This window comes from Marmota flaviventris, chromosome 5, assembly GCF_047511675.1.
Source record: "Marmota flaviventris isolate mMarFla1 chromosome 5, mMarFla1.hap1, whole genome shotgun sequence".
Taxonomy (NCBI): Eukaryota; Metazoa; Chordata; class Mammalia; order Rodentia; family Sciuridae; genus Marmota; species Marmota flaviventris.
In genome coordinates, this window is record NC_092502.1 from 31,054,513 (window position 1) to 31,064,510 (window position 9,998).

The following is a 9,998-nucleotide window of genomic DNA, read 5'->3' on the forward strand; positions in this document are numbered from 1 at the left end:
CTTTTTGGTGTTTGCACTTTTGATATAAAATAATGCACCTGCTGGAGCCTGCCTACGCATGTCCTAGAGCCTCTGGAAGCCTAGGACTGGTGGTGGCTGCTCAGGTCAGGATGAGGACCTGGTGTGGCTTTTCTGGGATGGCCACCTTGCAGCTTCCTGAGCCAGGCTATAGGTGAGCATGCTGCGGAAGGCCTAGGAAAATTCTGAGTGCCTTGGGAGTTTCAGCATCTGAACCATGAACTGGAGAGTGAACTTCCTGACAGAGAAGCTGGCCCACCAATGACCCAGATCAGCCTCAGGGAGACCCAGGTGCTGGAGGATGGTTTCCCCCAGAATACTTGGCACTTCCTCAGGAGCTGTTGCTGGCAGGGGAACCCAAGTGGCACAGGTGGTAGCTGAGGATGGCCACAGGGGAGCCGCTGGAGGGAACAGCTTCCAAGCTCTTGCTTGAGTGTCAGTGGAAACCTCGGCTGTGGGTCTCACGGGTGTGACCTTCCCAGACAGTGGACAGCGTCTGAGGTGATAATCTGTCTTCTCCATGTGACACTCATCTTGGGTCTCACATTGTGATGGTGACTCAGGAGTTCCATAGGGCTTCTTGTTTTCCCCTCTTACATGCACTTTTCTAAAGTCGGGAGATTTGGCTGTGTTAAGTTCCTAAGGCAGATATATGGGAGAATATATCTCCCATATATCTGGATGGAATATGCCTTTTCCATCTTCCCTTTTATCGAGAATGCATTGCTCTTGAGGGAATCCTCCAGGAGCAAAGCAAAGAGCACAGGTAGAAAATTTCAGCCATATGATGGTAAATTTCAGTTGTTAACTTCACTGAATTGAGGGTTGGCTGGAAAATTGGTAAAATATACTTCCAGATGTGTTGTGTCTATGAGGGTGTTTTCAGAAATGATTGGTGTATGGGTCAGTGAACTTGGAAAGACCTGCCCTGAATGTCGGTGGCAAAATCTAATAGGACGGGGGACAGAAAGAAGACAGGAAAAAACAGAAGGGGGACACTGGAATACTGGAGTTCACATGCTCAACTCTTCTTTTTTTTTTTTTTTTTTCAGTTGTAGATGGATGGAGCTGAGGATCAAAACCAGTGCCTCGAATGTGCTAGGCAAGCACTTTGCCACTGAGCTACAGCCCCAGCCCTTCAACCCTTCTGGAACAAGTGCATTTTCTGCTGTTGCTCTCACCTTGGACATCAGACTCCAGATTCTTCAGCCTTTGAACACGGGCTTGCACCAGAGGCTCCCCAGAGTGTTCCAGGACTCCAGGTGTGGACTGGGACTGCATCATTGGTCCCTCTTATTCTGAGGCTTCCACTTTCTTGGATTAGTTTCCCCAGCTTTCCAGCCTACAGATGACCACTATGGAACTATTCAGCCTCTGATCATGTGAGCAATCTAATAAATCCACCTCTAAGACACAGCATGGTGGCACATACCTATAGTGCCAACTACTTAGGAGTCTGAGATAGGAGGATCACTTGAGGCCAGTCTGGGCAACATAGCAAGGTACTGTCTCAAAAAAAAAAATCACCCCATCTTATAATTATATGTAATCTGTTGGTTCTGTTCCCTAGAGAACCATGATTAATACAAAACACTAGGAAGTAGATCCTATCCTTGCTCTCAGAAGTCATCTAGGATGGGTCCTTAGCAGGAAGACATGCCTCGGAAGAGTGGCAGAGGGTAAATGATGACAAGTCCTTTGCCCTTGAACTGGCCTATCCTTTGAGACCACCAGTGTTTTCAAGACACATTGGCTGAAATTCATACATAACATTTTCTCTCACAATCTACGTGTTATTCAAAAATTGAGTTAAACCTATTTCTTTTTCTTTTTTTTTTTTGAGATTCCTAAACAGGGCTCCAAGCTATCCTCCTGCCTCAGCTTCCCAAGTAGCTGATGTTGCAAGTGCAGACCACAACCTTGGCTTCAAATCTGTCTTATCAAATTATATTATGAAATATTTATCATTACTCTTATGTCATCTTATAAAATGTTCAATATTTTCTATTTATTATAACAAAGAATATGCCAATTCCAGATTAATGTTTTTAGTAGTAAATACCTCAATAAATGATGCTCTCTATATTTAAGAAATATTTATAGCTATTCATTCAAATACAAAGTTTTAAAAAGGGCTGATGGTGTAGTTCAGTCATGGAGCAAACCTGTGTTCAATCCCCAATATGGCAAAATAAGCAAATGAACCATCTTGCTGCTTGAGGAGGGTGCTGGTGTTCTCTCTCTGAGATAAAGAAAAGAGGCTTTGTATGGTAAGTCAGTTTCCCAAGGATATGAGAGTTTTTTTCAGAACTGGGACTTGCTGCGCTGGTCTTGCTTGAAAGGTTGAAGCTACATGAGCTAGAAAAGCTAGACTTCTTTTATTATGTTGGGAAAACAACCTATAGGATTGTTACTTCTGGGATTCCTGAGATATATATGGTGATCTGTTTGATGGTGTCCCTAGATTCCTTAGAATCTGTTCACTTTTCTTCAATTGTTTTTCTTTCTGTTCCTCATACACAATAGTTTGTATTCAAACTATTCAAATTCATATATTCTTTCCCCTGCTAATTTAAATGTTCCTTTGAATTCTTTGAAATCTTTTCTGGCAGTTTTCATTTCAGTTAGTGTACTTTTCAATTCTGGAATTTTTTTGTTTTCCTTTTTTGATATCTCCATTTTGTTTGTATATAATTTTCTTAACTTTCTCCTTTAGTTCCTCCTTCTTCCCAGGGGCGCTTTACCACTGAACCACATTCCCAAACCTTTTTTTTTAATCTTGTGACAGGGTCTCACTAAGTTGCTTAGGGCCCTCTAAATCACTGAGGCTGGTCTCCTGCCTTAGCTTTCAAGTCACTGGGATTATAAGGTTGTACCACTGTACTTCACTTCTCCTTTATTCTTTTTTTTTTTAATTTTTTCTTTTTTAATATTTATTTATTTTTTTTAGTTTTTGGCAGACACAGCATCTTTGTTGGTATGTGGTGCTGAGGATCGAACCCGGGCGGCACGCATGCCAGGCGAGCGCGCTACCGCTTGAGCCACAACCCCAGCCCCTCCTTTATTCTTTTTTTTTGTTGTTGTTGTTACCAGGGATTGAACCCAGGGGCATTAACCACTGAGCCACATCCTCAGCTCTTTTTATATTTTATTTTAAGACAGATTTTCATTAAGTTGCTTAGTACCTTGCTAAGTTGCTGAGGCTGGCTTTGAACTTGTGATCCTCCTGCCTCAGCCTCCCAAGTCACTAGGATTATAAGCATGCACCACTGCACCCAGCTCCTGTAGTTCTTTAAGCATATTTAAGACAGTTGTATATCCAGGCATGGTGGCACATGCCTATAATCCCAACTTTGTACTTTGGAGACTGAGGCAGAAGGTTTGCAAGTTCGAGGCCAGCTGGGCAACTTAGCAAGATCCTATCTTAAAATAAAGGGCTGTGGGCATAGTTCAGTGGTATGGCACCTCTGGGTCCAATTCCTAGTAATGCAGAAATAAAGAATTTTAATAAATAAATAAAGCCCTTGTTTAGTAAATCTGCCATCAGGTCTCTTTCAGGGCCAGTTTCTGTTGGTTTACCTTTTCTTTAGGGCTCACCATACTTTACTATTTTTTTGTATGCCTTGTGATTTTATTGTCAAAAACTAGATTTTTTTTTTCCTAATAATGTGGAAAATCTGGAAAAATACTCCCCTCCTTCCTCACAGTTTGCTGTTTTCTGATTTCATTTTTTTTCTTTTCTTCTGTTTTTTTTTTTTTTTTCATTTTTTTTCTTAGTTAAAAAAAAATTCTTAAAGAAATGGGGTCAGCCTGGGCTGACCCCAAACTCCTGAGCTCAAGGGATCCTCCTGTCTTAGGTTTTTGTTTTCTTTTTATTCTAATAGGCTGTTTCTGGGCCAGCAATCAGGCTGACATATAACATTAAGGTCTTCTCAGATCTTTTCTGAGCCTGTGTCTTTCCCTGGTCATGCATAATGAATCGAATTACCCCACATACACAGTTACTTTTGAACATTCTAGTCTTCACTGTCTGGTCTCAAACGGGGAAAAAGAGGAAAATAAAGGGGGGACAAAAGGCCCTGACATTTTAATTCCCTTGGAAGTCACTTTAGCAGAGGGGTAGGTAGCTTCAATAATGGTGAGCAAATGGCAGTGGCTACTCTCTTTGTCTACCCTTCTGTGATCAGCAGCAGCAATCAGAGCACAGATCCCCAGGATTTGCCAGACAGGGTCCTTTTTGCCCACCCTGGCTCCACAGGAACACCTGCATGGCTGAGCATCACAGGGATGAGGAACAGGGAACTGCTTCTGGATTAAGAGCTAAAATTGACCAAAATTAGCCACATCTGGCCATCTGAACTTCCCCCTGGGAGTTGGAAGCCTTCAAAAGAATCTAGAGTTTCAAAACTCTGGCAGAGGGATTCTGCCAATGCAGTTGTTGTCTAGATGCGGGAGACAGATTCCTTGTGCTTCCTTCCATCCTTCCAGCATCCTTTATCCCCATTCTCTCTCTCTCTCTCTCTCTCTCTCTTTTTTTTTTTTTTTTTTTCGTTTTTCTTTTTTTGGTATTGGGGCTGGAACCCAAGGCCTAGTGTTTACTATACAAGTGCTATGCTCCAATCCCCAACTTTTTGTTTTATTTTTATATTTGGTGTTGGGAATTGAACCCAGGGGTGCTTAACCACTGAGCCACATCCCCAGCCACCCCCCCTGGCTTTTTTTCTTTTTTAAAAATATTTTTTTAATTATCAATGGACCTTTATTTTATTTATTGATATGCAGTGCTGAAAATCAAACCCAGTGCCTCACACATGCTAGGTTGTGGCTCTACCACTGAGCCACAACCCCAGCCCTCCATAGACCTTTTTTATATTTTATTTTGAGACAGGGTCTCACTAAGTTACTGAGAGCCTCCCTAAGTTTCTGAGGCTGGCTTTCAACTAACAGTCTTTCTAACTCACCCTCCCAAGCTGCTGGGATTATAGGCATGTGCCAGCTCCAATTTTTTATTTTGAAAAATTTCAACAAGTAAGTTTTATTTATTTATTTGGAACTGGAGATTGAATTCAGGGGCACTCAACCATTGTTGAGTCCTATTTTGTATTTAGAGACAGGGTCTCACTGAATTGCTTAGTGACTCGCTGGAGTTGCTGAGGCTGGCTTTGAACCCGTGATCCTCCCATCTCAGCCTCCGGAGCTGCTGGGATTATAGGTGTGTGTCACCACACCCAGCTTGAGTAAGTTTCATTAAAAAAAAAAAAAAAAAAAAGAGGGGCTGGGGATGTGGCTCAAGTGGTAGCGCGCTCGCCTGGCATGCGTGCGGCCCAGGTTCGATCCTCAGCACCACGTACAAACAATGATGTTGTGTCTGCCAATAACTAAAAAATAAATATTAAAAAATTCTCTCTCTCTCTCTCTCTTTAAAAAAAAAGAAATTGTCTGGAAGATATGAAAGATGCTCATATATTAACATGTTTTGGGAGGAAGCTTTGTCAATAAAGAGACAAATGTTTAATTCTCAATACAAACTGACCTAGTGCAAAGTTTGGAGGTGATCAACTTTTTCTCCTATGATAGTATGGACTGGGTGGCAAATCTGTGTTTTAGAAACTTCTTTTGGGGTACATGTGTGATACTGAGGATTGAGCTCGGGGGCACTCAACCACCAAGCTGTATCCCTAGACCTTTTTCTTGTTTTTGTTTTTATTTTGAAACAATGTCTTGCTAAATTGCTTGGGACCTCACTGAGTTGCTGAGGTTGATCCTCCTGCCTCAGCCTCCCAAGTTGCTAGGATTACAGCCATGAACCTCCACGCCCAGCCCCAATTTATTTTTTATTTTAAGATGTGATCTTGCTAAATTGACCAGGCTGACCTTGATTTGCCTCTTTTGCCTCAGCCTCTCTAGTAGCTGGGATTATAGGCATGCACCACTGCTCCCAGCCTCATCCTGCCACTTCTAGAACAAGACATTTCTTTGTCTGTATTTGTTTGAGGCGTGAGTGGGAGAGGAACAGGAATGACCACGAGTCCTCACGCAGACCACCAGATCTCCTTCCACATCCCTGAAGGAGGGAGAGCCCCCGGGGTGACAGATGGGTGTGGCCAGGCTCTTCTGTTCTTAGATCCTAGCTTCTTCTGAAGGGCCATCAGGCTGTGCCAGAAAGGACGGAATGATTAAGTTTGGTGTATTTCAAAAGGAACTGCCCCAACATTTCAGGAGGCTGAAAGGGAGAGTGGCCCAGCTTCTTGTCTTAATCATCCTGGGAATGAGGACAGGGCTGTAGATGCCTTGAGAGACAGATGCTGGAGCCAGTTCAGACTACACTTCTGTTCCAGCAATCCCTTAGGGATTGGTGAAGGACTGGTTGAAGCAGATACTGCATGTGGAACCATCATCTGCTGGAAGCTCGTGCTGGCTGGTGACATAATCCCCTATAGGAGTGTGTGTGGCCTTACATGGCAGAGCTGGGCAGCCATGGTCTGATTTATGAACAAAAGCATGTTTTGGGCAGTAGCAAGACAGGAGAATTCTAGCACCCCATGGCAGGTGGAAGGGTTGTATATGCTAAGCTAGACAAAGGTGGGCTATGGCTGATGGGAATGCACCTGGACTTTCTCAAAACTATTACTGTGGCCTGAGAGATGTAACTCTGGTAGAGTGCTTGTCTAGCATGAAAGAGGCCCCGAATTCACCAGAAAATAAACAACAGCAACACAACCAAACTGCCTGGGCATCAGTGGCTGGCTGGCATAATACACTTGGATCTTTTCTTTCTCTCTTTGTCTTTTTTTGCATGCCAGGGTCACCAGGTTGGCAAAATGGTGGTTATGACCAACATGGTTATAGTCATAGTCAAGTTAGATACCTGCACAGGCAAACCATTATCACACCCTGGTGTCCGGCACATGAATATGTTTTTATAGTTGATTGGTTCAAATCAGGATCCACCTAAAGTGAACATATCGCACTGGTGGATGAGTCTCTTTGGTCCCTCTCAATCAAGCCTGTGTGAGCCTGGAAGTTTGGGGATGATACAGAAGGGAGAGAGGGCTCCCCTGCACTACAGTGTAATATTGGACTCCCAGCAGGTGGTGCTGGAGTTCTTCTGATGTAGTTTGAAAATAGTTCATTTAAAAAAGAAAATAATTCCATTGCTTACATCCTGAGTATAGATAATCTGATAATTTGATCCTTAGGATAACCCCAGGAAGTAGCAATTATACCCATCTTACAGATGAAGAAACCGAGTCTAAGGGAGGCTTTCCAAATAAGTACAAGTCAGGATTTCACTTACCTCATTTCACCCACATCTGTTTCTCCTCTGGAATTTCTGTTGACTCAGGACAAGCAGCGGTACCAGATGCCACCACCAACAGAACCAACAGAGCTCTCTTGCTGACAGATCCCATTCAGGGAACTTTTGAGAGTGAAAAGAGGGCTACATTTGACGGTGTTGTGACAACAGGAGTAAACTGCACACACCAGGTGTCACAGAGCAGTGATGAGAAGCATTTTCTCTAACTGCTTCAGATATCCACAGCCCTCTTCATTTCTGTATGGGTTCATCTTGACATGACTGCAGCCATCTTGAGCCATAACCACCATGGCTGTCCTCAAAGAAACTCCAGTTGGTTTTTGCTGAATAGTTTTCCAGCCAATTAAAAATAGACAAAGCCAATGGAGTGTCATTTAGAGCTTTACAACTAGACCCTGGCACCAGGAATGTGCCTGACTTTGATATCAACTTAGGATAAACCAAGTACATTCTGTCTGGGATGAAGTCACTTTTTGTCTTAATCAATATATATGCCCCTCTTCCTGACCCAAATTGTGGGACTCCAACTAGTCTTGCTGCTGCCCAGGATCATGTTTCTGTCAGTAAGTCTCCCAATAAATTGTACTCTGTGCAATTCTGGTCTGTCTTCTTCTTTATTTTGAGATAAGGTCTCTCTAAATCAGGCTGACCTTGAACTTGTGATCATCCTGTCTCAGCCTCTCAAGTAGCTGTGATTATAGGTATGTGCCCTGGCACCTAGCTCCCAAACCAGTTTTTGAGGTTTCATTGTCCTTTCCACACCCACCCCTCAAGGCTGACACCCCATTTCTAGGGCCAGTCTGGGTTTAATTACAGCAACAGAAATGCCACGAGCTAGATTATTGGAATTCAACTTCATGTACTTGTGGAAGGAGCTTGAGAAGTAAAGGTCCGAAATGAGGAGTTTGAGGATCAGAAGTACACCAACCGGGCTGGGGATATGATTCAAGTGGTAGCGTGCTTGCCTGGCAAATAGCGCGGGGCGCTGGGTTCGATCCTCAGCACCACATAAAAATAAAATAAAGATGTTGTGTCCACCGAAAACTAAAAAAATAAATAAATATTAAAGTACACCAACCCACCAGTCTGGGAAGCTGAAGTGGGCTATGCAGGGAGAGCTGGTGTCTCTGTGTGACCACAGCCAAGCATTTGGTGATAGACCTGAAGCTGTCTGTAAAAGGGAAATTGGATATGGAACAGAAGAGAATGAGAACAAACTCACTGGCATTTAACCATGAAGATCTTCACAGTATAATGGCTACACTTCCTTGTGTTGTTATTATATGCAAGTTCCTCTGTTGACCAACTGGAGGAGATTATGGGGACTGTACTTGACAACAGTGATTCAGCACAAAGAGAAGCTTCCCCTCACCAGGAGAAGTGACGCATACCTGCGATTCTAGCTGCTTGAGGGGATAAGGCAGGAGAATGGCAAGTTCAAGGCCACCCTGAGCAGTTTAGGGAGACCCTGTCTCAAAATAAAAAAGAAAATGGGCTGAGGGTATAGGTCACTGGTTGGGCACTTCCTATTAGAAAAATGGGAACTGTTATGTCAGACCTCCTCCAGCCACAATTAATTATAACCCCTTAAAGGAACTGTTGTTTCAAGACCATGTCACAACTCTCTCATGACCATCACTGAAACCATATCACGGCCATCCCTTGTGACTAAGTCATCACAACCCTCACAATGAGAACCTGCTGAGGGTTATACCAAGGCCAACAGACTATTTAAGAGGGTATAAGAAACTAAGGTAAGAACAATGGGACCTAATCCCTAAAGCCCAGACTCTCTAAGAGCTGTGCTGTCCTCTCTCAGAGCTGCTCTGCCCCATTAGGTCCCTATACTGTGCATCTTTATCTCACTCCAATAAACTCCTGCCTGTTACTCTGTACAACTTGCTTAAAATCCTCCACGTGTGGGCTGGGGATGTGGCTCAAGCTGTAGCACGCTTGCCTGGCTTGCCTGCGGCCCAGGTTCGATCCTCAGCACCACATACAAACAAAGACGTTGTGTCTGCCAAAAACTAAAAAATAAATATTAAAATTTTCTCAAAGGGAGGGAGGGAGGAAGGAAGGAAGGAAGGAAGGAAGGAAGGAAGGAATCCTCCATGTGGGGCTGTCTTCCTTCTGGAGATACTCTATATTCTCCCTTGAATGGGTATTCCTTGTGTTTTACTCCCAGATTGTGTTTTACTCTGGAGATTGCCCCTACTTTCCCTTGACCTAAATAAACCTGTCTATGCCTTTGGAGATAAAGAAGAAAAATCCTTTTGGGGGAAATTGCAAGAATTTGACTCTGTGAACACCCCACCCCCACCCCCTTCCCTGTGGTCACTTTGGCTTCTGAAGGTCTCCTCTATAGTACATAGCACTGAAAGAAACTTTCCTTTATCCAGCTACATAATTACTTTGAAGCTTTCGCTTTTTACATTTAGAACTCTGGTCTATAAATTTTTTGGGGGGGGCTGGGGATGTGGCTCAAGCGGTAGCGCGCTCGCCTGGCATGCGTGCAGCCCGCGTTCAATCCTGCACCACATATAAACAAAGATGTTGTGTCCGCCGAAAACTGAAAAATAAATATTAAAAAAATTCTTTAAAAAAAAAATTTTGGGGGGGGGTGTTACTGGGGATTGAGCTTAGGGTCCTTCAGCCACTGAGT

General features: G+C 43.4%; 1 long non-coding RNA gene across 2 annotated transcripts in view; it reads left to right on the forward strand.

The window, feature by feature from the left end:
• LOC114103833 (uncharacterized) overlaps positions 1–2,072 on the forward strand; it is a 33,898-nt gene extending 31,826 nt beyond the window's left edge. For both annotated transcript variants that reach the window (XR_011707555.1, XR_011707556.1), the window contains one exon: positions 1,071–2,072. This is a non-coding gene — a long non-coding RNA (uncharacterized lncRNA). The remainder of the gene's footprint in view (positions 1–1,070) is intronic.
• The last annotated feature ends 7,926 nt before the right edge of the window (positions 2,073–9,998 follow it).